This window comes from Daktulosphaira vitifoliae, unplaced genomic scaffold (assembly GCF_025091365.1).
Source record: "Daktulosphaira vitifoliae isolate Bord-2020 unplaced genomic scaffold, ASM2509136v1 Scaffold_1, whole genome shotgun sequence".
In the NCBI taxonomy this organism is placed as follows: Eukaryota; Metazoa; Arthropoda; class Insecta; order Hemiptera; family Phylloxeridae; genus Daktulosphaira; species Daktulosphaira vitifoliae.
Window position 1 is genome coordinate 84,224,376 of NW_026099572.1, and position 26,256 is coordinate 84,250,631.

At 26.7% G+C, this 26,256-nt stretch overlaps 1 protein-coding gene and 1 long non-coding RNA gene across 5 annotated transcripts in view; one reads left to right on the forward strand and one right to left on the reverse strand.

Moving 5' to 3' along the window:
- The window catches only part of LOC126894686 (adenylate cyclase type 5), a 118,217-nt gene extending 98,562 nt beyond the window's left edge, over positions 1–19,655 (reverse strand). The window contains exons 1-2 of one of the 4 annotated variants that reach the window (XM_050665874.1): positions 19,224–19,655; positions 8,663–8,829 (exon numbers count right to left, since the gene is read on the reverse strand). The gene's annotated coding sequence lies outside the window, so the exon portion shown is untranslated. Of the gene's footprint in view, positions 1–8,662; positions 9,150–19,223 lie in introns of those variants that run through there. The other 3 variants (XM_050665872.1, XM_050665871.1, XM_050665875.1) reach the window with 3 other exon arrangements.
- LOC126894699 (uncharacterized) overlaps positions 18,265–26,256 on the forward strand; it is a 13,318-nt gene continuing 5,326 nt past the window's right edge. The window contains exons 1-2 of the long non-coding RNA XR_007701489.1: positions 18,265–18,495; positions 23,096–23,332. This is a non-coding gene — a long non-coding RNA (uncharacterized LOC126894699). The remainder of the gene's footprint in view (positions 18,496–23,095; positions 23,333–26,256) is intronic.

The window sequence follows — 26,256 nt, forward strand, 5'->3', positions numbered from 1 at the left end:
TTAATTAATTAGACACAATTGATCAATTTTTATTATATATAATATATAATTTAATAATAAGAAGCTCTCTTTTTGTAAGCTTTTTATAAAAATCTATTTGAATACCTAAATATATGAAGAGTTTAAAAGAGACCATCCACGCCTATTATACATTTTTTTCTAACTCAAATTTTGAAAAAGTATAGATCCTTTCCGTAATCTAATACCTACTTGGTAACCGGCCTTTGCCGTTCCTTCTCTAGATCGCGTAGCAAACCCTTGGTTTCCGTAGCGAGACGTACGTTCGAAACGTTTGGACTTTTTTTCCGAAACCATCTAACTTCGCTTTTGCAACCTCTGCTAGAATAGTGGACGGGTTTGGAATTGTTGTGGGGTGGGGTTGCACTTTTTTCCGATCCCACTTTGCTGGGTTTCACGTGGGTTTGAATTTGTTAGATTTATTTTGCTCGATGGGGTTGCACTTGCTCCCGATCCCTCTTTGTTGGGTTTCACGTGGGTTTGAATTTGTTGGGTTTACTGTGTACGATGGGGTTGCACTTTTTTCCGTTATCATTTGCTTCCGTCCCCACTATCCTTTGCTAGAAATGCGGAGCATTTCTAGTCAATTATTCTATTTTAACCATAACAATAATTTGGAGGTGTGTAACTTCTTCCATGAAAATTACTTATACTTTTGAATGAGAGTGATAAGTAATAATTGCCTTATCTAATTTCTTATCATAGTATTAATGCCAAGCTTGTAATGTATGCACATTATCATCATATGTATACACAGTAATCATGAAAAGATAGCGTTTTCTTCTGTCCTTTTCTCAATACGTATTTCAATGTTTAATACCGTAAAATAATACATGAAAATTCAAATTTTCACAAACTTTAAAACGCTACAGAATATTTACTATTGAATATTAATAAGAAATTTTTTTACTAAAATTTTTCTTAAATTCTACTCTACAAGATAGCTATCTTAGATTTTTTTTTACATTTTATTTAAAATATAAAAATAATTAATATTTTTAATAAAATGTAAAAAAATTAATTATTGAGATATAGATATAGACCTAACGTATAACTATTATTTAAAAAAAAATCNACCGCGTGTTATACGCTACGGTGCAAAGTCCAGCAAATGCCGCACGGCCGACGACGACCCGCCGCAAATGGTGCGAGAGTCTTCCTCCCGTTGTGAAAGCGACAACGTCGACAGCCGAACCGCACCCGCGCACCGTCGCCTACAACGCTGCTAACCATTTTGCCGTCCAAGGATTACGCCGAACATCGCGTCGTCGACGCCAGCGAAAGTGCCGCGATATTATGCGAAGATTATTATTACTGTGTTTATCTTTTCGGTTTGTTTTATTTTTGTTAACATAATCTGTTGTCGCTCATTTAATAAACGGCCCACGGGTCTCTACTCTCAAAACCAGTGTCGACCACATTTTTGCGACGTAAGTCGTGTCAAAGAGTATAAAAATATAAAAATACATAATAAGCTATGAATAATTATTACAATTACATATGAATTTAATAATAAATAATAATATATATTATATAATAATAAAATTAATTTAATTAAAACTATTTTAAAAATATTATTAATTTTATTAATTAATTAGACACAATTGATCAATTTTTATTATATATAATATATAATTTAATAATAAGAAGCTCTCTTTTTGTAAGCTTTTTATAAAAATCTATTTGAATACCTAAATATATGAAGAGTTTAAAAGAGACCATCCACGCCTATTATACATTTTTTTCTAACTCAAATTTTGAAAAAGTATAGATCCTTTCCGTAATCTAATACCTACTTGGTAACCGGCCTTTGCCGTTCCTTCTCTAGATCGCGTAGCAAACCCTTGGTTTCCGTAGCGAGACGTACGTTCGAAACGTTTGGACTTTTTTTCCGAAACCATCTAACTTCGCTTTTGCAACCTCTGCTAGAATAGTGGACGGGTTTGGAATTGTTGTGGGGTGGGGTTGCACTTTTTTCCGATCCCACTTTGCTGGGTTTCACGTGGGTTTGAATTTGTTAGATTTATTTTGCTCGATGGGGTTGCACTTGCTCCCGATCCCTCTTTGTTGGGTTTCACGTGGGTTTGAATTTGTTGGGTTTACTGTGTACGATGGGGTTGCACTTTTTTCCGTTATCATTTGCTTCCGTCCCCACTATCCTTTGCTAGAAATGCGGAGCATTTCTAGTCAATTATTCTATTTTAACCATAACAATAATTTGGAGGTGTGTAACTTCTTCCATGAAAATTACTTATACTTTTGAATGAGAGTGATAAGTAATAATTGCCTTATCTAATTTCTTATCATAGTATTAATGCCAAGCTTGTAATGTATGCACATTATCATCATATGTATACACAGTAATCATGAAAAGATAGCGTTTTCTTCTGTCCTTTTCTCAATACGTATTTCAATGTTTAATACCGTAAAATAATACATGAAAATTCAAATTTTCACAAACTTTAAAACGCTACAGAATATTTACTATTGAATATTAATAAGAAATTTTTTTACTAAAATTTTTCTTAAATTCTACTCTACAAGATAGCTATCTTAGATTTTTTTTTACATTTTATTTAAAATATAAAAATAATTAATATTTTTAATAAAATGTAAAAAAATTAATTATTGAGATATAGATATAGACCTAACGTATAACTATTATTTTAAAAAAAAATCAACTAAAAATATTAACTGGATCAAATGTTATTTAAGTTGGTGGTGGGCCACTCTGTATAATTATATATAAAGTTTTTTTTAATTTCAGAAAGACTAAGGCTCTCCAAGTCCGCCTAATTTGTACTTATGTTAATCAGATAGGATCTTTACTTGTTCCGACTATACTGCGATACCATTGTGCTGAATTTTTTATTATTGTTTCTTTATTGAAATATATTTTATTTAACGAGCATTTTGATTGATCTCGTAAAATTATCTTTACACTTTTTGAAAACAACTACTTTATACAATAAAAAATATACTATTTGTATTAAATTTTCAATAAAATATAATATTTTATAAAATGATGTGATAGAATTTTGTAATTCGCTAAATTATACAAGTTGCAATATGTAATTATTATACAAGTAATAATTCAAATATATTTGAAATTTTTAATAATGTAATTGCAAATTTAGTGTATGTTGATTTAAAAAAATGATATCACAATTTAAAGGTTATCTGTTGGTTCATTTTATCCTAAACGTACATATAATTTATGTATTAAGTAAAGTATTACTGTGAAATTTGGCAGAATAATTACTAATTCAAAGTAATAATTAAGTAGTAACATCGTTTAGAAAATGACGCATAAATAAAAAACTTTCAAATAAGTTTAAAAATCCGTTTTTCTTCTAGTAATCCAAAAGATAAAACACGTGCAAGTTACTTTTTTTTATTAAAATGTATTTTTAAAGGGAATTGATGAATAATTAAATTTGCTATTTTTGTTCATCAATAATTTAGTTTGAAAAAATATCCTAAATATAGTTTAATGAATGTCAAAGAGTTATATAGTGATTCACAGTGGTGCACCCAGAAAATAATTTCGTGGGGTTGATACATATTTTATTATGTAAAGTGCAATTGAGCAATCTTATTTCGTAGAAACAATCTAAGTTGTTAAAATATATAAACTATAAAGTTCTAGTATCGAAGTTCAATATTATTCTATGTAGTTTTTAATGATTATTAGTTTGTACAAAGAAAAGTTTGATATAATCTAACCTCAAGTATTATTAAGTATTGACGTCTCTTGAGAGTTGTACATTATATTTTACAAACCATTCGATAAAATAATTGTTTTCAATTTTTTATACACAATATTTATACTTAAAAACATTTATATTTATTTATTTTCTATTACGTATATTAAAGGGTTTCTGCCAGACATAGCTAAAACAAATAATTTATGTAAATTTTATGTCATTATATAAAATAATGACTAGTTATCACAAAATAAAATAGGACTTGAAGGAGAAAATTATCATTTTAATCATTATCACGGATTAGTTGATTTGTATTTAATGGTTTGTTGATATAATACAGTGGGTTAAACAAGCGCACCAAGAAATATTTGTGCCAAAAGCGACCATGAGAAACTAAAAAAAGTGAAAAAACCATCTTTATATTTTCTATAAATACTTCAGAAAATAACATAAGTTTTCCTGGCTCTCCGGTATATACGAAACACCACAACACGCCACCTTTGTTAACCACCACCCTCTTTGATTAATATATGGTAGTTTGAATAATTATCACCGAGTACACATAATCAGTAGTACTAAATCCATTAATGACCGACAGCCGTCCACCGAAATACTTTCCAAGTCATCTTCGACACCTTAGTGAGATCGTTTTTTTTTTTAAAACAAAATCACGACCACCTAGTACATATACATGTATTGGCGCAGGTTAGGGGTCTAGATGGACTTAACCACCCCCCAAATATTTAGTAAAATTATATGCATTTTTATATAAAATTATTTATATATACAGAGTGATTTTTTTATCATAACCCACTCAATTACTTGCAGAATTATAATAATATAAACATTTTTTTTTTTTATTATTTTTAGTTACACATTATTCTTGAATTTTTAACTATGTAATACTTTTTAAGTTCATCCCTTATGCCTTGGAGGGGGGTCAACTTTGTTTTTTTAAATGGTAACACATATTTTTAATTTAATAAAATGTTTGAGTTTTTAATTTAATAGTAAATGGCATTTGAATTTTTAATATAACTTAATTCGTTTATTAGATATAATCATTTAAAGTTTCAAATTTTTGAATTAATATACAGGTATAATACACAAGGGATTACAAATACAGGTAGCTAATTGGTTTTTTATAACATCGATATTAGCAGGTACACAGCATTGTTATTATCAATTGTAGTAAGGCACATTGTTATGAGTTTATAAATACACTAACTGACAATACAGAAAGTATATCTATTGATAATCATAATTGATAATAAACAATCCGTGACTGAGACAGCAATGTCATAAAAATCCAATTAGCTACCTGTATTTACAATCCCATGTGTATTATACATGTATATTAACTCAAAATTTTGAAACTTTAAATGTTTATATCTAATAAGCTAATAAAGTTATATTAAAAATTCAAATGCCATTTACTATTAAATTAAAAACTCAAACATTTTATTAAATTAAAAATATGTGTTACCATTTAAAAAAACAAAGTTGACCCCCCTCCAAGGCATAAGGGATGAACTTAAAAAGTATTACATAGTTAAAAATTCAAGAATAATGTGTAACTAAAAATAATAAAAAAAAAAATGTTTAAATTATTATTATTCTGCAAGTAATTGAGTGGGTTATGATAAAAAAATCACTCTGTATATAGTAATATTATTACTATTAGTGATTAATTTGTTTAATTAAAATACATTATACTACACAATCAACGAACCACCTTCGTGTCGGTTACCTTTCTTTTAAATAATTTAATAAATTCCAGTATATAAATAAACAATTAATAATAAAACAATGTTATTTTAGCTATAAAATTAAATTACTAGTAGTCATACAAAAAAATTGAACTTTTAAGTTCAAATAAAATGAATAAACAAATTTTTATCAATTATAAGATTAATTTCATCCAGAATTTTCTAAAATTAAAGAAAATATATTCGTATATGATAAAGAATAATATAAGACATTGAACCTATAAACATTGTTGACACGATTAAATGTGTTTTATTTTATTGCACAAAAATACTAAAATCTAAATCATTAATATAATCAAGAAATAAATTATAATTTATAGTCAATAATTATTGACTAGTTTCCATATAAATAAAATCATATAAAAAAGAAAAATAGTATTATAAAAAAGTAACTATATTTCAAAAAGTTTGTAACTTCAAATTAATATAAACTATTATATTTTTAACAAAAACATCAAATTGTGAAGAATAACAATCTTCTTTAAGTTATTAGACAGTAGAAATTTTTGTTAAATGAATTACTCGACTATAAACAGGACAACCGTTGCAAAGGTGAGAAAAGCAACGTGTTAAAATATTGCTTTTACTGTAACCCGTAATAAAGTTTCGATTCTTTTCTCGAAACTTTTCTCTTCAAATCTAGAGTTGAAAATTATTTTGCTAAAAAGTTTTTTTATAGTGTACTTATCGAGACAATTTTTATAGCTTAAATAGTAACAGATAAAAAGTGTAATATGCACAGTGTACAAAACTCATTTATTGGTTGCCATTATTTTTTATATTCGCACAGTTTGGATTGTATTTTAGAGGCAGTGATTAATATAAATAATAACAATTCTTTACGTAAAAACACCACAAAGAAGTGAACAATTCTTTAGTAGAAACAATTTTTTCTCTTATATTAAAACAAGTCTAAAATCTTTTAATAACTACAAACACAATGAAATTTTCAATAGTAACATTATAATGATCTCAATTAAAATAAGTATTGAATTATTAAAAGAGTAATAATTAAATTATTTCAGTTATTTGTTCAATGTCAATTCATTACCTCAGTGTAAATCTTCTAAAGTACAGTCAAATGGGCCAACCAAATCCAACAAGCGGACCGCTTGAAGCGGTAGTGAAACTTAGGCCGTTTAATATTTTACAGATTTCATCAGTTCATTTTTTTGAATAAATATTTTATGTATCTTAACAATACATGCAAAACTTTTACTAGTGTTACTGTCACTAATTTAATCACAAATCCAAGTAGACCCATTTGACTGTATTTAAAAATAATTTGTTCATACATGAATCTTTATTAATGAGTGTACTAATAAAACATAAATAATAAATTTGCAATAAAAAAAAGTAAAATTTCGTATGATATTGTTTAAAAATAGATGTTTGATCATCTTGTTTAAAACTTGCACAACACATGTTCCATTAGTCAACGCAGCATCTATTAAAATTTTTTAAAAATAGTGAAACATAAATAAAAAATGAAATTTCATAGTTGCATATATTTCTATTGTCATATTTGGATCCTATACTAGATGTTTTATATCAAAATGATACTTGAAAATCCTATTATTATGACATAAACGCAATAGCAATATCGAAAAAAGTTCAACAAGGGTTATGAAACCCATTCAATCCTTGTATTATACTGCAAAAAGCAATTGTTGTTTAACATATAGATTATGATTCAACGAAAACACTAAAGCCTAATCGCTTTGCTGATTAATACTTTAGTTACAATTAATTAAGTATGTTTAAAACATAATTACATAAGATATGGATAAATAGTATCAATACCATTAATCGTTTTTATTTTTTTACTTTATACTGATAATATTTCAACAACATATACACCCATTTTCAAAAACAATCTAACAATAAAACATTTTTAGTTTAATATTCGATTTTTATTAATGTATTAGTTTACATTGATGAAAGTCTAATAATAAATACAACTTTTCTACACATTATTTTATTTTCCAGGAATTGTAATAGGCATTTTTTTAATATAATATTTTGTCTGAGGGTTAAAATAACAGGAGTACAAAATAAACAAATCCGTTCTCGAAACAGTTCAAGAACCTTTTTTTTTTTAACTAAATGTATCGAATCTAATTATTATTATTTATTGCATTATTAACAAGTATCAAAGTGTTACAAATTGTAATCTACATTTAAATAACTTCTATTTATAATTTAAATAAATATATATAAACTATATTTTACAACATTATTTTGTAAATTTAATCGTTCAACCCTTTTCTTTTATAGAATATTTTTGAGTCATCAACTATTTAGAAAACAAAATAATAATTTTGTAAACAAAAAACAGAATTATTCAAGGGTTTTGCTGGCTACCATTTTATTGTGTGCGATAAAGAATCTCAACAAATGTTATAGACAACAGACTATTACATTATACAGCATTTAATAAACGAAATACATAATTGACTAATTTAATACTATAAAACACAGCAAAAACTTATTATTTCAATGGACGACAATGTACGTCAGGATATTTTTATAGTCATGTATTTTGAATGGATCATTGTCGGTACTAAATAAACTGTAAACAAGTAATTTCAATTTTCGATATCAACAGTAAATATTTTCCTATTCACTGAACAAGATAAGAAATATTGAGTTTTACTCTCAAGTTTATTGTTACTATTTTCTAATTAAGCTCCATGTTTTTTTTTTTTTTTGTTATAATAAAAATACATGTTTTTCACTAACAACTCTAGTTTTACAACGGTATTTATATTATCTAAATTAATTAAAACGAATAGGTAACGAGATTATGACCTTTACCACTAATATGCTGGTTGTAAAAATAATTTTTTTTACATGTTGTAACACTTAAAAAAAATATATGTTCTAAATTATAATGGCTGATAAAGAATAGTCATTATGTACAACGAAAAAGTAATAACCAATAAAGTTGATAAAATTAGGTCATTCGGACCAATAAATTTGTTATTTGTTTTCAAATGTACACGTGTATATGTAAAAAATTAATTGGTACAATAAAAATGAATCTTTCTCTTCGTTATAGTTAAAGAAACACGAAATAAGCAATTTATATTGTTTGCTCGAGTAGATAAGGACTATATAGATGCGCTTCGGCGGCACCCTTTAGGATAAATATTTGTGGTAATTTACCTTTCTCAGCGTTGTCACCAATAGCGATTACTAACAAAAGCTGATCATTTTATCCAGTTGATTTGACGACGATGATTAATTACTATTTCAGAGATTTTATTTTCTGGCGATAAAATTAACACTTGGTACACGATTTTAATAACACAGAGTCGACAGTCGGTTGGTTACTGCAACAGAAAACGATTTACGGTGACGTAAAAGAGTGACAAAAAACTAAGGAAACGACAAAATGGAAAGCCGGGTTTTGTCTTGAATTTTCTCACTAATAAAAAACCGTGATAAAATATAGGCTGTGCGGCAATGGTTTTGTGTTAACGTCCGCAGCGGAAAGTACTGCCGGCAACGTACTTTCATTCAATGAAAAACAATAATAAAAACTAATTATTTGTAAGGCGCAAACTATTGAGATTATCACTCCCGTTTTGTGTTGTTACCTAACAACATTATTGTCTTAGCTGTTTTTAGCGCAATAACGGACAACTTATCAAAATCGATACGCACGCTAATTATTGTTTGGATGAAAGGTTAGGTTTATTTAACAAAACAAGACAGCGGCTAGTATTTAACTGATTCACGGTCCGTGCACATAATAAGCTCTCTGTATCTCTATGGTGTATCATTATGAACAACAGTATGTTTGTGCTTATCACTCTAAACTGGCGTATGAAATTACTTTTTGCATTGTGCCGGTTAAAACCTATTCAAGTAGATACTAAGTATAGTTCTGGATCAATAACATCATATACCAATTATACCAGTGCCGTCAAACTTTTATTCAACTCCATACTCCCAAATAAAACATGCTTTTTTTATGAAAGAATAGAATTTATAAGCGGTCTAAAAATAAAGATATATTGCCCCAGAGATTTTTTTTTCTGTCGGTGTATTACCCTCAAAGAAAAAAGTTTTATAAAAATGCTCAACGTAAAATCATTACAAGAGCTATTAACTCAAACTTTTACAAGTGTCTGGGAAATCGTGAAAAATATTGATGATGAATAACTTCACAACATTATTATTTTATTATTAATATTATCATAATATTATTTTAATTTAAAATTATAACTAAAACAATTTAAAGTTATCCTTATGAATTTGTAAAACTCGAGGTGTAGTAGCACTTGTATAAAACATACCAAAGAACAACATTTTAATTTAAATATTCAATTCAGATGGACTTAAAATTTATTAAACGACTGAATTTTCGTGACGAGACATTCGTGTATTTACTTGGAATGTAGAGACAAAACAAAAAAAAACAATTATATAAGAAAAATATGCCATTAAATTATAAATACAAAAATAACACTAGTACAAAAACTTTTGACACACTTCCTTACAATAATTTATCGTAAAATATTGTATAAGTCAAAATTATTTTTAAAAATTTATCTCAAGCAAAGTATTAAATGGTTTTTCTATATTTAAAATCATTCGTTCACTTTAAGTAATAAAATAAGATGAAGTATATTTTTATTGTTGACGTTCTAGTTTCCGAATGTACAAAGTTTTTTTTTTTATTGTAAGACTAAAAATAATTTAAAATTGTTCTAGATTTTATAACATATGAATGCAATAGATGTTTAATTTTAGATTGAATTAACTGCAAGAACTAGCCAGCACGTGCAAAATAAAATCAATACGACCATTACATGTATATTTTTTTTTTAGTGTGGTTGAATAACTTACAACGTAAGTGCATCAGCCTTGTCTTGACTAAAACAATTGTTCACAGTCGCCGCTTACACAATTCAAACAACTGATTATCATAAATCACAAGTTATCAAACGAAGAAGCGGGAATTAAAATATTCTTTTTTACACTAACGAGCTCATAGTGGTTCTTTATGTTTAAGTAAAAATTCGGAAGCCATGTGGTTAGAATCAAGTTTGCAACATAAATTTAACAATTTTTATCTAAACTAAAATTATAAAATCGATTTCTACAGCTTTACTATAGTAACACTCAAATATTTAATTTAAATTATGTATAATTAAAAAATAATAAAGATTAATATCATAATATTTAATGCATTTTATATGGTTTATATATTAAATGTTGTCAAAAAGGACAACGTATTATAATAATACATTAAATATTTTCTTAACTTTACTTTGATGTAAAAATTAAAAAAAAAAATTATTTTAAAACTTCAATAAAAATAATAGCTCTTAAAAACTTTTTAATAACCGATGTTTTCAGATAAAAAAAAATGTAAAATGTAAAAAAAAATAAATATTATAACCCAATGGCATAAAAGATATTACATCATTTAAAATGTTGATATACCCTTTTGTTTCAATAAATGTAAAAGTCATTAAAAAGTACAGTAAACTTCACTTGAATACCAAGTTCATAATAATTATACGTTATTTTTTTATTTGTATAGAAAAGCATAATATTTAATTTATTTCAAGAAAAACTAAGTATAGTGTAGGGAGGATGGGGTAATTGTAAAAAAGTCAAACAAACAAACATGCTCGAATTTTATAATATTAATGTAAATTAATTCATTTTTATTAAAAAAATTGATTAGTTTAACAATTTTGAAGCTTATTATAAAAACGTTATGAAATCAAAAATGAAATGTTAAAAAAGATAATCAATAAACATTTATTAATTGGATGATATTTATTTCAATCCTTTCAAAATTGATAAATGAATTTTATTTTTTTATAAATTTAAAGATAAGTACCTATTACAAAAACATTAAAAACGAAACAAAATACTATTTATTAATTTATTGACTCAAACGAATATTATATATATATATACCATATCATTTATAATACTTATTCACGTTTTATTAGTGGAAATATTGTAGACTCGCAGAGGAAATTTTAAATAAACTTTAAGGCTATTTATAAATAAAATAAATTTTTTTTTGTATACTCTTTGAAAGGCATACTATAATAGAATTAAAGGATGGACATTTTATAAAATTCAATTTAAATATTTTTATTGCCGTTCAAAAAGAAGGTTGCAAAATACGTTTACAATTACCCCACGTCATCCTACAACTGTCAGCTATTTTTATGACAGGACAAGCTAACCGGTGTAAACGGCAGGTATTTGCCTAGTGCGCTAAATTTTAAGAGTAACTGTAATAAAAAATTGTGTTCTCTGAACTATAGTTGACAAAATTTTGTCTTTTAGTCAAAAAAAGTTTAATTTTATGTGTACCTATGAGGATTATCTCCCTAGGGGACACTTTTTTAAAATATTCTATAAGAACAACATTTTATATATTACTAGTATATAGTATTCTATGATTTAAATCATATTGATTATTATAAACGTGACTTTCTTTAAAAATTGTTCATTTGATTAATTCGAGATTAGTGGTTTTATCTATATACTTGATGGGTATTTAGATAATAGTTCGATACATTGTGATTTATTTAAATTTTTAATTGATGTTTTACTGTCAAATTATGTTAACTTAAATATGAATTGATTTTCACTTAAGATATGTGACTTTTAACACTATAGTCATGAAACAATTGATTTGCTTAAATATGCATTTATCTAATTGAAAATATCAGTTTTGTTTAATTTAAGTTCCAAACTAAAACAATGTCATCCATCTTTGTCGTTAAATTTTCGCCTGCTAATTCTTTCGATTGAAGCAGTTTAAGTACAAAAGTAAAACGTGTTTATCTTATTACTAGATTGTCCTTATTGTATTAATGTGCCATAACAATGTCAAAAGTTTTTTTAAACTCAAACAAGTTGTTCATATAATTTGTTTTATTTTCGTAAATTAATTATTTTTGAGATTAATAAACAACAAATTCATACAGAATTAATCGCAATTGAAAGTATAATCTATTTTGTTTATACTATAAAATACAAGTTAATATAAATGAATATAGATGATATAGAATTATACAACAGAGTTTATAAAACCAAACCAATCATTATCTACTACATGAAATGAAAGGTACACGTGTATTTTTGTTAACCTTATACAACAATATTATATAGCTAATTTTCAATGTAGACTTTATTCGATAAAAATACATTTTTTACTCAGTCCCATGATACTATTGTTAATATAGCAATATTTGTTGTTTTTTTTCCCTACAAACAAAATAAATAAAATTTTCGGAGAGCTTCTGAATTGGTCGTTTGTAATATACATGAAAAGTATTGAATTTTACTACCTCTACTTAATAAAATACATTATTTTGAACCCAATTGCTTTAGCAGTTATTGAATCTGAAAACATTGTGTAATACTGTACTTCTGTCATTATTGTACAGATATAGACAGATACATTTTCACAAAGTTTCATTATTTTAATTTTTGTTTGAAGTCAAATAGCACGTACATTTAACGATTCTTTAATGAAACTGTATTGTAAAATGAAATAACAGAAACGGTTAAGATTTTTTTATTCTCATACATGAAACATTACATTTTACATTTTTCCCCATAGCAATAGATACATTATTATAAATTCATTATGAGTTTCCTTTTATAAATTTCATTCAACGTATTAATCAAAGCTTTATTGTTTTATAACACAGTCGAATCGTTCTATTCTGGGTTTGATAAATTTAAGTAAAAATTATTTTAATAATCAGGTTTTGATAAATCAAATGAATACAGTAGTCATATTTTTACCAATATTTTTTAGTTGTTTTATACTTCCGATATAAATATTGTAAACAATTTAAAATAAACCTAAACGTGATTATAATAGAGTTTTCATTTAATAAACTTTGATTTATATTTTCAACAGAAAAAGTTGATGTTTCATTTATAGTAAAATATTATTTATTATAAAAAATGAATGAAAACACGTCATTTATATTTAAAAAATGTATAAAAGACGCTATGAAATTATTATTTTGATATATAGTGAAAAACATTCATAAACAATTTTTTTTGTTACTCTACAAAGCCAGGAAGGTAGCCAAAGATTGTATAGTTGTTAACACTTATTATTAAGTGTAAAACGTGTAATTATATGTATTATACGGAAGTACACACAATTTTTTTTGTAAAAATAGTCAATTGTATCGAGAAAATTCGCATTACGTTTTCTAAACAACTGTCCTCTAAGCCTTCCTCTAATATTCTTTCAAAACTGAACATTCAGAAAAGAAACCCAGCACGGGGGGGTCGCGGCATAGTGGTGACGTGGTATAGATGGATCAAGTATAATGATATCTGACAGTGATTAAAATCACTATCAAAAAAAAACGCTTCGATGCAAATCTTTAGATAGTGTTTAATTTTAAAAATTGGTGGACTATTCCAAAAGCTTCATAAACTGCTAGTTCCTTATTAATATCCTGATTAAGATAAAGTATGTCGAATGAAAAAGAGATTATTAAAAAATAGTATTTCCCATAAAAAAATTATATTGATCAATACACTTTTCAAAAAGTTATAGCATAATAAAGTTAAAAATTAAAAATACAAAATCGAAAATTTTTACACATAAATAGCATTCGGTAGCCATTTTCACCGTGAAGATAAAATAAAGTCCGAAATTTTTTTTTCGCATAATAAAGTAAATTACATTAGCTTTAATTTAAGATATATATAAAAGTGTCAGACTTTCCGGAACACTTTCAAAATTTAAGTTGAAAAAGTTCTACTTTCTACATGCATTTTTTAGATTTGAACCCCCCTCGTATATAGGGAAATGGTCGGATTTAAAAAAACAGTATGTCAAATGAAAGATGTATATAAATACTACTCCTCATGAAAAAATTGTACTGATCCATACATTTTTCAAAAAGTTATAGCATAATAAAGTTAAAAATGTAAAATACAAAATCGAAAATTTTCACACAAAAATAGCATTTGGTAGCCATTTTCACCGTGAAGATAAAATAAAGTCCGAAATTTTTTTTTTGCATAATAAAGAATATTACATTAGCTTTAATTTAAGATATATATAAAAGTGTCAGACCTTCCGGAACATTTTCAAAAGTTAATTTTTTTTGAAAAAGTTGTCATTTTAAATCCCTCCTAGTGGGCAGGTTAAGGGTTAAATTTATGAAAAAAATATACCAAACGAAAGGTAATGATATTACACATCTATATAAAAAAGAATTATATTGATATGTTCATTTTTGAAAAAGTTATGGCACTTTTAATTAAAAAAAATTGGAAAAATTTCGAAAATTAGCGATTTTTAAATTTGTAATTTTTTTGGAGGTTTCCCCCATTTACGGGGAACGAGGGCATTTTTTTCAATTTTTGAGGGTAATGTCTTCGACTAGATACAATTTGTGATCTTTTGACGTATCATTGAAAGAAATTGGTTCGGTGAGAGCTGAGAAAAAGTGGTAAGTCACAAAAAAAAAAAAAAAAAAAACACATCTTAGTAAAACCAATACCTTCTCAGCTTCGCATCGAAGCTAAAATTTGGTTATTAAATAACAAAAATTATGTCATCTAATCGGACATTTTTTGCAGTTAACTAAAAAAAATTATGTATTATAAAGTAACTTCTTTAAATTTGTTTTAGCGCTCATTAAGAAAAAACCAACCAAAAAATTTGTAATATGACAGTTATCTTCAGTAATAATTGGTCCAATTTATATTTTTAGCCAGTTTTGCAGACGAATACTCTTGTTTTTATATTCTTCTAATTAGATGAATTTTTAAGACTAGAATGAAAGATACAGGGCACTTATTTTACTTAGATTCTCAATAAAAAACGAAAAAATGAGCTGACATTACAGATGTAAGCTGCTAATCCGAATATATGATAACAATCCATAAAAAGTAAAAAAAAAATGATGAAAGCTGTGCTGTCGAAGAGTCAACAAATTGAAATGACATTTCTAGGAATAAAATAGTTTTATCACGGAATGTTGTTCAGTATAAAGCTATTTTAAAAATACCACTTCATTATTTCGCAAAACAGTAGTATTTATTATTTGATAAATATAAAAGAAACTCATGAAGACATTATATAAGTACAAAAATAATTTATTTTTGTAATTTTATGGTTGCTGTTATTATTATTAATAATAACCATAGCATGGGAAATACACACAACATGAATCATTGATGTGACGAAGATCACACTTGGAAGTATTATTAGAATAATAAGGTACAATTATCCTTTAGAATTCACATGAGTACAGAGGAAATTAGTACTCTGTTCGTCAAAACATCACGTGTTAGCCATGAAATTTTGTAGAAATGCATATATTTTTATTATTGTTGTTTGCCATCATTTGTGTTATTTATACTAGTTAAAAATTTCCAGTTTTTTTCTCGGGTCCATGAAAGTTAAATATATATTAAGGTAATGTTTTATTTATAAAAATGTTCGAATTCTACTAGAATAGTAAAAGCATCAATGAATCTTAATAATGCTTACTATATTTTAAGTCTTGAGTCGATTATAATAATTCAAACGCCTCAATTCAATTGATCTGAGTATTTTAAAGTGCACGTCCAAACATAGCAGTTTCAGTGGATCTATTACAGTTAAGTACAAAAATAACTGTAGAATTGAAATTATATCAACATGTCTATAAAAAAAAAATAATTTAACACATATGCATGTGTATTATTGTTTGGAATTATAAATATAATAAATAATCAAAGAGCTGAATTTAAATACTTTAAAATTAAAAAATACATAATTTTCATTGATTAGCACAGTTATCATAATTTTTGAGTCAAATATTCATAGACAATACTGTTATTTCTTTCGCATAATTAAGATACTTACGAATTATTTTTTTAACCGCATGCAGCTCTAAATAAAGATCAATTTTTTAAAATTGCGTGCGGTTAAAAACCTTGTGTGTGAGCACCTTTATAGCAAACATCATTCAACTCAATGAAGTTGCTTTCGTTATGATTACTAACAATGCGAATTTCGAAAAGTTTCCCTTTCTTCGAACTCTTTCACGTACATACAAATTAAACAATAAAACAGAAAATGTATACTTAACAATATTATAATTTTCAGAAAATAGTCTAAAAAATATCTAGTCTATTAAATTTAATTAACCATATTTATAAACACAATATCCTTGCGTCTCGAACAATTGTATGGACTTTGTTGCAACATCCGTTCAATTAGTAGATTCTCAGTGTCTATATAATATATTATATATTAAAAAATTTACCGCAAATCAGCGAAAACTACATGTAAGTCCCTGTATCAAAATTAAAACGATCCGATTGACCATGTAATACAAAACCCAATTTCTCATCATGAAGCCAAAGTAAAACGAACGACAAGACATTTATTGAGCGTTGTAAATTACAAGAAAGCAATGTTTTTCATTAATAATTTATTTCCAAACTCAAAATCAGAATAAATTAATAAAATACACAGAAAAATCGATGTTTTTCACCAGTTGCGCCTGATACTTTAATGATGAATTCAATGAAAGTAATATCTAATATCTAAATGATTATGCAGAGTTATTCAGGATAAATTCAGATTACTGGACCCAAAAAAACAAGCCAAGATATTCGGTACCAAATCCGATTTAAAGGCATTTACGGAAGAGCACAACAGATTAATAGTATAACAACAACGTAATCTAAATAGTTAGTGGTGCAAGCTGCTTTGCCCAGAAAGAGATGAATAATGTATGCCGTCCGAAGTGCCTTATGATTCTCTACCTAATAAAACGCAATGAAGAGTCCTTGAAAATATTTTGCTTGCATGGCTCTTGCTAAAAATAAAACTCATCGAACATCAAACGAAATAGTTGAGCATGTGTATATGTTACAATGGCAACGTAAAACTGGCAAGTGGGAAATCTCGAAAGTCGTGAACGGTGAAGTTTTTATTTTATATATTTTTTTAATTAATCACACTTACGGTACCTTCACAACGTGTAGATTTGCCGTCACTACCGCATTACAACACGGTAGTTATAAATTATATTTTTAGGCACTCACGCGCTTCATTCATTTTACACCATTTTATGTCATTGTAATAAAACAACACTTGCTGTTGTCAGTAAGTAATTTTAATGCATCGCAATAATTATCAATAAAGAGTTGAAAGCAATGCGAATGGCAATTTTCACGAGCACTTAAAACTGTAATTACTTTATCACCTAGGTATTTCAAATTTATCATCATTTATTACGCCAACAAATTGAATTTCAACGTTAAGACACATAAAACTACTGAATTTATTAGATTACTTTTATTCGAGACAAATGAATGGAATTCTGTGTCTTGAATTTATGCTTAGTACTGGATAACCCGCTGTGAAATGTTTTTGACAGAAAAATAATAATAATGTCGAGCAAAAATATTTTGCCACGCACATAATAGGTGTGTTGTAATTATATTTCATGCATCCTCGAAATTACTTCAAAAGTAAAATACAGTTAAATTTTATATCTCAACACCGATTCTAATATTGCCTAAATAATTCTTAACGATTTATTTTTTTCTGAAGCGCAGTCGATTGCTCCATGTTGCGTTCGTAATTACAAAATATTCGTTGTAATTAAAATTAGTATTAAGATAATGAATGATTGTTAATATTTAATAGCTATATATATATATATATATATATATATATATGTATGTAATAACATTACATTACAATTGTATTAAAATAACTGTATTCTAAGTTAAACTCGGCAATATTTGTCATAACTTAAAACTGTGTGACGGCACTTGTGATTATAATGTCATAATGCGATTAATAGTCACGTAGTTAGAGAATACGCGCGTCAGCTATCGCCGTGTTTTCATTTGGAAGCAAAGCATATTTTTTTTAAACTTATGAAATAGGAAGCATTAGTGTCAGTTGTGCCTCAATTACAGGTAAAATGAAATTGATTGGTGCCTCCTCTCGTGGTATTTCTTTTAACGTAAGTATCATAAGATAGAACCCTTGCAACATCGTGTTTTCAAAATTAGTTTCTCATAATTCCTTTAGATATATGTTTGGAAGGTCGTAAGATAACGAAAAAAAATATTTTTTATACTTTTATTTTATGTAAAATATTATTATGACAGACAATATAAACTTTAGCATTTATCGAGCAAGTATTGAATTTTATTTTATAATCTAGTAGACGTTTATATAACTTTATTTGCGTTTTATATGAGTTAATTAGCATATCAATGGGTCATATAAAACTTGGGCCTGTTATTTTATTGCCGCGAGTATAAAAAAAGATTGCGACCGTAATTTATCAACTAGTTTGAAATAAAAAAAACCGGACGAGCATCAGTTCTAATCTAAAAACGTTCAGTTATTCAATCATCTCGGTTAACCAATTGCGTTTGAAGCACTAAATAAGTAACAAACATTCATAAGTAATGTAAAACGAGCTTTTAAATATATTAAAAGTCTGTAGAATAACATACAAGTGGCTGATGCTCGTCCGAAGAAAATCTTTGATGGTCTTATGCGATGGCAACAACTCGCGTGAAAAGAAAACCAATAAAGGCGACTAAACCGATACCCACTCGGTTTTCAAATGTCGAACGGACGAGAGTGAATGATTAGAGATTTTTTGAGGCTCAACACAACATCATTATATATTTGATGAATGTCAACACGAGAATTTATTTGAATGGTAAGTAACGATACCTGTAATGCGTGTCGGGTGGTTGTTGGCCGTCGACTGCAGCCACTCGAGGACCGGTGTAGACCGACGGACTTGTAAATAAATTCAAAATAAAAAAATTCCAATTACACAGCCGTGTCTATCGATACACGTGAACACCGAACTATCAGTGACGGCGGTCGTGTTGGAAACTGGGAGAGGGGGAAAGTGTTACCGAGTGAACATTAACAAAAAAACGTTGAACCGAACGCGAATAATATCAAGCCGAAAAACACAACATGTACTTAAAAAATGGTGGAGGCAGCAACGACGACGACGACACGGGTAACTGCCGCCGGTAGACTTGATAAGAATTGTGACGGCGACACACTTCGATTGGACTGTACTTGTGCAGCACACGCGCGCACACAACGTTTATCTAATCCGCCGTTGTCGTCGCAATAGAACAGAGTTCGGTGAAGTAACAGCAGTCGGCGGCAATAGCGACAGGTGGTCCTCGCGCGCGCCTGGCCCGGTCATGCGCTCACCCTGAAGCATTGGCAAACGTTTTTTAATCCGTCGCCGCACTTGTTAGATTTCCTCCACGAACTATTCAACGGATACGTTTTCTGCCGTCTCATTAATTAATAACATCTCGCGCCGTGTCATACATGGGCAAAGTATTAGGTTTTTGCCCCAAACGAGATCCGTCTGGTGATGCGTACCATATACCGAAATCAACAACTCATCATGACCTTAATGGCACTAATGCGAACGATATTTACATAACACGAATTTAAAACGATCAATTTTATTTTTTCTCGAATGTATAAACACACAGCTAGCAACCGAAATAGTTTTGGTTTTCGGCAATTTTTCTTGGACCCAGTAAATTAGTTTATCTATATTTGTTACAAATATATAATGTGCATATTTGTTTCTAGTACATGTTTAAAAAGTAATTACAGAATCTAAAAATATTGTGAGACCGCTTTTGAAAACTTAATTAAACTTTAACAAAATTGAAAACCTCAAATAAATCTAAAAAAAGTGTATCGATAAAATCGTCTTTTTAAACTTAATATATTCAAATTTTTAGTTTGATTACGATTTTAAAAGCCATTTCATAACGAATTCGATTCGATTAACCTAACAAATTCTTGTAAAAATTCGATATAGGTCAACTGCCTTACTAGACACGTTGTAAATTATGTAAAAAACCAAATCATTTCGGTTCCTAGCCCCGATAAAAAAAAAAATAATGAACGTCATTGGATGTTTTGTCATGACTAATTTTTTAGAATAATATTGTTAAGAAATCTGAAAAATAAATGTAATATATATTATTTTTCAATGAATTTAACAAAGTAGAGATTTTGAAAATTTTTTTTGAAAAATATTCATTAATGAATTTGAAATGTGTAGATACAAAAAAAATAACGAAACGGTCAGTTCCATTGAATTACTATTTAAAACAGTAAAATAATGCATGTCATTTAATTAAACGTGTTTCTTTACAATATTGTTTTTGGGGTAAATAAATAAAAAAACTGCACTGAACATGTGAGTTTTCATTATTTCTTTTACAATCACATAATCATATAGCTCGGGTACGGTTGATTTTATTTTAATAGTGTTCTACTGTACTAACCTCCTACTAATCATATTTTATTTTACCGACCTTCGAATATAGAATATTGTGTACATATGTATGGGTGGTACTTGTACTTAGATTAAACGGTGTGTCATAATTCACAATGTATACGGGTTTACTTCAAGGACGACACTATTTAATAAATGATATACTCAAGTCAAATTATCAATGTAATGCATAAAGAAAAAAATGAGTGCACTTCACTTTTAATTGACTAAATATTATATTTTGTTCATTTATTTAAACTTGTACTCATTTTTATTCATTGTCTTTGATTGTTGAACAAATTTTTCATGATATGTTTTCCTTTAATGCAAAAATTATTTTCATTGAAATATTTATTCTTACTTTAATTTATTTTTTAAAATAATAATGATGTTTATGCATTATGTTAGTATGTGTTTACTGTGCTAATGACCGTAACATTGTTCCCGAAATACGTATACATGGTTTTCTAATACCTTTAGTAGCGATTTAAGTTAAATATTTTTTTAATTTTAAATAACAATAGTTATAAATATAATTTATATGGATTTTATTGTTTTAATGTTTGTTGAATTTCCATTTATAATTGATTGTTAGTCAGTTGGTACTTATGGTTATTTTGATAAATACAGTTTAACGCATGGTAACGACCCCCCCCCATTGACCGTATAATGATGATATAAAAATCACTGTAAACCTTTTATTTTTTTCTCATAATCTGCTCAAAATGAGTAAAAAAAATGTTCATGGTGACTTTTCAATTGAACATTTTTATGTGCCCGCCCCATTATGAATTTTTAAATACACCCTTGATTGAAGTTCATACGCTTTGTGTAAACTTCTATCATTTATTGCATTGGTATAATAGTAGTTTAACATGAATTTTATAGCACTATAACTGTAATTATGCATACTAGTAAAATAATATAAGTTTTAATATCCAATCATTTTTTTAAGAATTACACTTTAAAATCTTTTGTATAATATAAATATTTTTGATGAGTTACATATGTATTCAAAAAATAACTTTGATTTTTCAATATTTTAAAATTCAAGATTTCAAATGACTTTGAAATTTCATTTTTAATGGATTAAAAATTTATGCAATGTTGAATAATCAATTAGATATTTGATAAAACGGAAACCTATTTTTTCTCTCACGCCATTTTACTGAATGTTAATACTATTTGAAGTTTGTTTTTATGATAATTAAAATAATATGTTATTAAGGTTCTAAAATAAACTTTTCAGCATTAATATGATGATTCAGAAAAATAATAATAAAAATAAATCATCTCACAGTTAAAAAAAAATATAAAAAACTTTTAAAGTATACTTGTTTTAAAATACTCTTGTATCTTTATTTAATGACTTCGTATTATTTCAATTAAAACATTACAATTAGTATCGCTTCAAATATTCTTTTACTATTTTCACATAGTTAGTACTTAAATGTGTGATTTATTCTCTCTGTTTAGAAACTTTACGATACATTTTTAAACTATATTACACAAAAGCTTATTTAAGTAGAACTGGGATGAATTCTAACAAAGACAATAGACCTTACCGATAAATGAACAGTTCAAAGTTTTTCATTTTTAAAAGTTGTTTATTAATTTATTTTTTAATGTCACACGTATAAGCTTATTAGTTATTATTATAAGTTAATGTCACATTAACTTTAAAATTAATAAAAATTTGATCTCTGTAAAATTCTCTATAGTAATAATATAAAATAATATGTATAGCTAACTCAGTAATTTAAATTTATTATTATATTGACGCCTAGTTAAAAACTGTAGCAGCTCATAAAATTTAGATTTTTGATTTCAGTGTTATAGTTTATTGTCTAATATTTAAAGTTTATAAATCCTAATCAATATAGTTACGTTATTTTCTTAAAGAGGATGTTTTTAAAATTAAATTTTATAATGAAGATAGTCAGATTTTTTTTTTTAATCATTATACTGGGATATTTAATTTTTTAAGTTTAAAATTGAAGTTTTTAACGAATGAACAATTAATGATAATTTATCATAATTTATGAAATTGCAGTAGGACTTAAATTATATATTTTGTCTTACAAAAACTTCTAACTTGTTACAATCAGATTAAACGATATAATAGTTAAAGTAAAAATTTGAAGGGTCTAGAACCCTTGTAAATCCGCCACTTAATCGCTTATAACTCTTTTTGAACCTTTTATTTATCAATATCAAACAAAAATTAGTATAAAATTATTTAAAATCTTTATTAAATTGTGATTAAATGTTCCAGAACTTAAAATATACAGTTCCAACGAACTCTCATCAATTTCGTTTGTTTATTTACATTTCAAGCCGCGAAAGCTTCAATACAATTTTTGTGGGATACTAATTTGATGTTGACAATGTAGTAGAAGGACCATTAAAAACATTATATTATTGACAACAATTGAAAATTTAGTTAAACAAAATATTTCTATAATACTAGCAAGTGGTTAAATTATGCAAATAAACAATGAATTTATGAAAGGTACTTTTTAATTATAAGCCTTTTGTAATTCTAAAATCTATACTTGACTATATAGAAACTTAAAGCAAATATAAACTGATGACTCTTAATCAAAACTTCTGGATAATATACCCTCAAGTAAATTCAGAAGCTTTGATTTTGCATTTGGGCTTACGTAATTTAGACTAAACTTAAGTTCATTGAAATACATTGAAATAACTACACATAATTTATTTATTGATTCAATTACTATAAATAATTTTATATTATAAAATTTATAAAATATTTTCTTTTTTCGGAGTCAATATTTTGTAATTAATGAAATGCTGGTGTATTATTTTGAACTCTATTTATAGACCATCCATTTAAAAGTCAGTTATAATTAATAAATTATCTGTTTAACATCATTTTTACGGGAGTTCCTTTCCCAAAAAAAATAAAAGAATTAAAAATATATTAAGTTCTCTCATGTTTATAATAAAAAATGTAATGTAAAAGCAGTAAGCATTTAATGGAATGTACCGCAATCAAAAGTGAGACACTTTAATTTTTATAATTATTTATTAATTCTTAAAATAATTAATATTATTAATGAGCTTTTTACCAATCAGTTTCAATATATCGAATAGTATTTGTTATTAAATTTCAAGTTTTTGTTGTGAATACTTTCTTTAAAAGATTTAATTAAAGCTTATGAATATCAAATTGCCTCATCACTTCTATTCTATTCTTTTGTTGTTCATGTTTTATTTTAGTTTTATAGTAAACCAAAAATGGAGTCATATATGACATACATATATATATATATATATATACAATTTTTATAACTATATTTTGAAATTTGCATAGTTTTATTTGTTTGCATTATTTTGTAAAATATACTTTTTGACTATGTTATAAAATGAGAAAGAGATATATCATCACCGCAATACACCACTTATAATACTTCTAGAAAGTTTAATGTATTGGCTTAGAAAGAAATTTCATTATCTAGAATAATTTCAAACACTGTCGTTTTATCTTTGTCTCAAGAACTTCTCTCTGAAATTCTTATTTCTTAGAACATTAATTATTCGTAAGAAATTCGTAATACTATTTTGGATATTTTATAGTGAATAATTGAATATAATCAAAAATCAAATTTATTTTCATTATGTCTATTAGTTATTTTGCACAAATTAAAAAGAAAACAAATATTTTGACCAATTATTTTTTCATGTAAGTTTATATCATACACGTACTTTATAAATTGAAGTCCTATTATATTAATGTATAATATTTTCGTCATCATTATTAAAACAATATATTATTAGTTTTCTATTAATTTATTATTTTATTACAACTTATAATGTATATTTGAAATTTGTAAAAAAAATCATCGTCTTATGTTATCATAGCATTATTTTTTAAAGGCACTTGTATGTAATTGATATTTAAAACGTTTAAGGAATTATTGGCTTAAAAAGTTTTTAATGCAAACATAATTTATCGTATATCCTCATAGAACAATTAAAAACGAATTTATATTGTCTCTTTTTTGATATGTTTTTAAAAATTATATTTATAAGTTACAAATAAAATGTTCTAAAACGTGTTATACAGTTATCCTATTCAGTCAACTCAATAATTCATAGTTTTTATTCTCTATGCGCAGTTTGGCGCTATGTTCCCAAAACTCTTCCTTTACTTGCTTCAATCTCTTCGACTCTGACTCCGTACCTTAATACTGTAATCACGTTTTTTAATCGCTTGCCTATTTATGATGTCTCCTTCCAGGCTCTTATTTATTGGCCACCTATTCACTTTAACCATCACTTTCTTTCTTATTCAAAACTGCAATTGCAATCTCTCTCTATTAATTTTGTTATTAATCTATTCAATGAGTTCTTATTCTCTAATTTCTCCAATTATTGTCTTATATTTACTGATGATTCAGTAAGCTCTAGTTTCACTAGAGAATTTAATTTTAAGACTAGGAATAAATAGTCTTAAAATTAAATTCTCAGATATCTCCCTTCACAATCTTATTCTTTCACTACTGAGTGCTATGCTATATATACGACCCTTGAGCTTATTCAATCCTTCAATATTTTTAATGTTTTAATAATTACTGACTCTTTATCAGTCCTTTCTTCTCTCTCTTCTAATTCATTCAAAAAATGCAGATCTTTCCTTATTATTAAAATAAAAGCGTTAATTTATAATCTTTTCTTAGCTAATACAAAAATCGAATTTTTATGGTGTCCTAATCATGTTGGTATTTTTGGTAAAGACGAGGCTGACCATTTAGCCAAACTTATCAAATTCATTACCCGTCCTCCAACCCTCAATATTCCTTCATCTGACCTCTATCACCCCTTAGTAAGACGATATTTCAAGCATGGCAAGAATATTGGTCTTCTCCTTTCTCTCTTATCGCAGCTTGGCACAAATCAATTTCACTAACTATTCCTAATCATCCTTGGTTCCAAAAACTTCCTCTCTCCCGGTTCCATATATTATCCCTTTTCTCGGTTAAGACTTGGTTATAATCGCCTTCCTTTTCATGCATACAAAATGTCCCTTAACAATTTTCCTTTCTGTTCCAAACATGACGATGAAGTGCTCTGCGATTTTCCTCATATAATCTTCGACTGCTGTGCTTTTGTAAGAAATCGTTCTATTTTATTTAATTATTTATCTCATCATAATATCTCTTCTATTAATTGTTACACTATTCTTAACTCAAATTCTCTAGATGTAATTTCTTTCATTCATTCAGCTGGTTTTTTTATTTAACTATTTTTGCTGTAACTTTATTGTAATTTTGTTGATGTAAGATCTATTGTACTATATTTTTATTTATTTTTTTCTTTTTTTATTTAATTGTTAATTTTCTTAATTGTTAAGCTATTATAATATATATTATTTGTATTGAAAGCTAATAAAAAAAAAAAAAAAAAAAC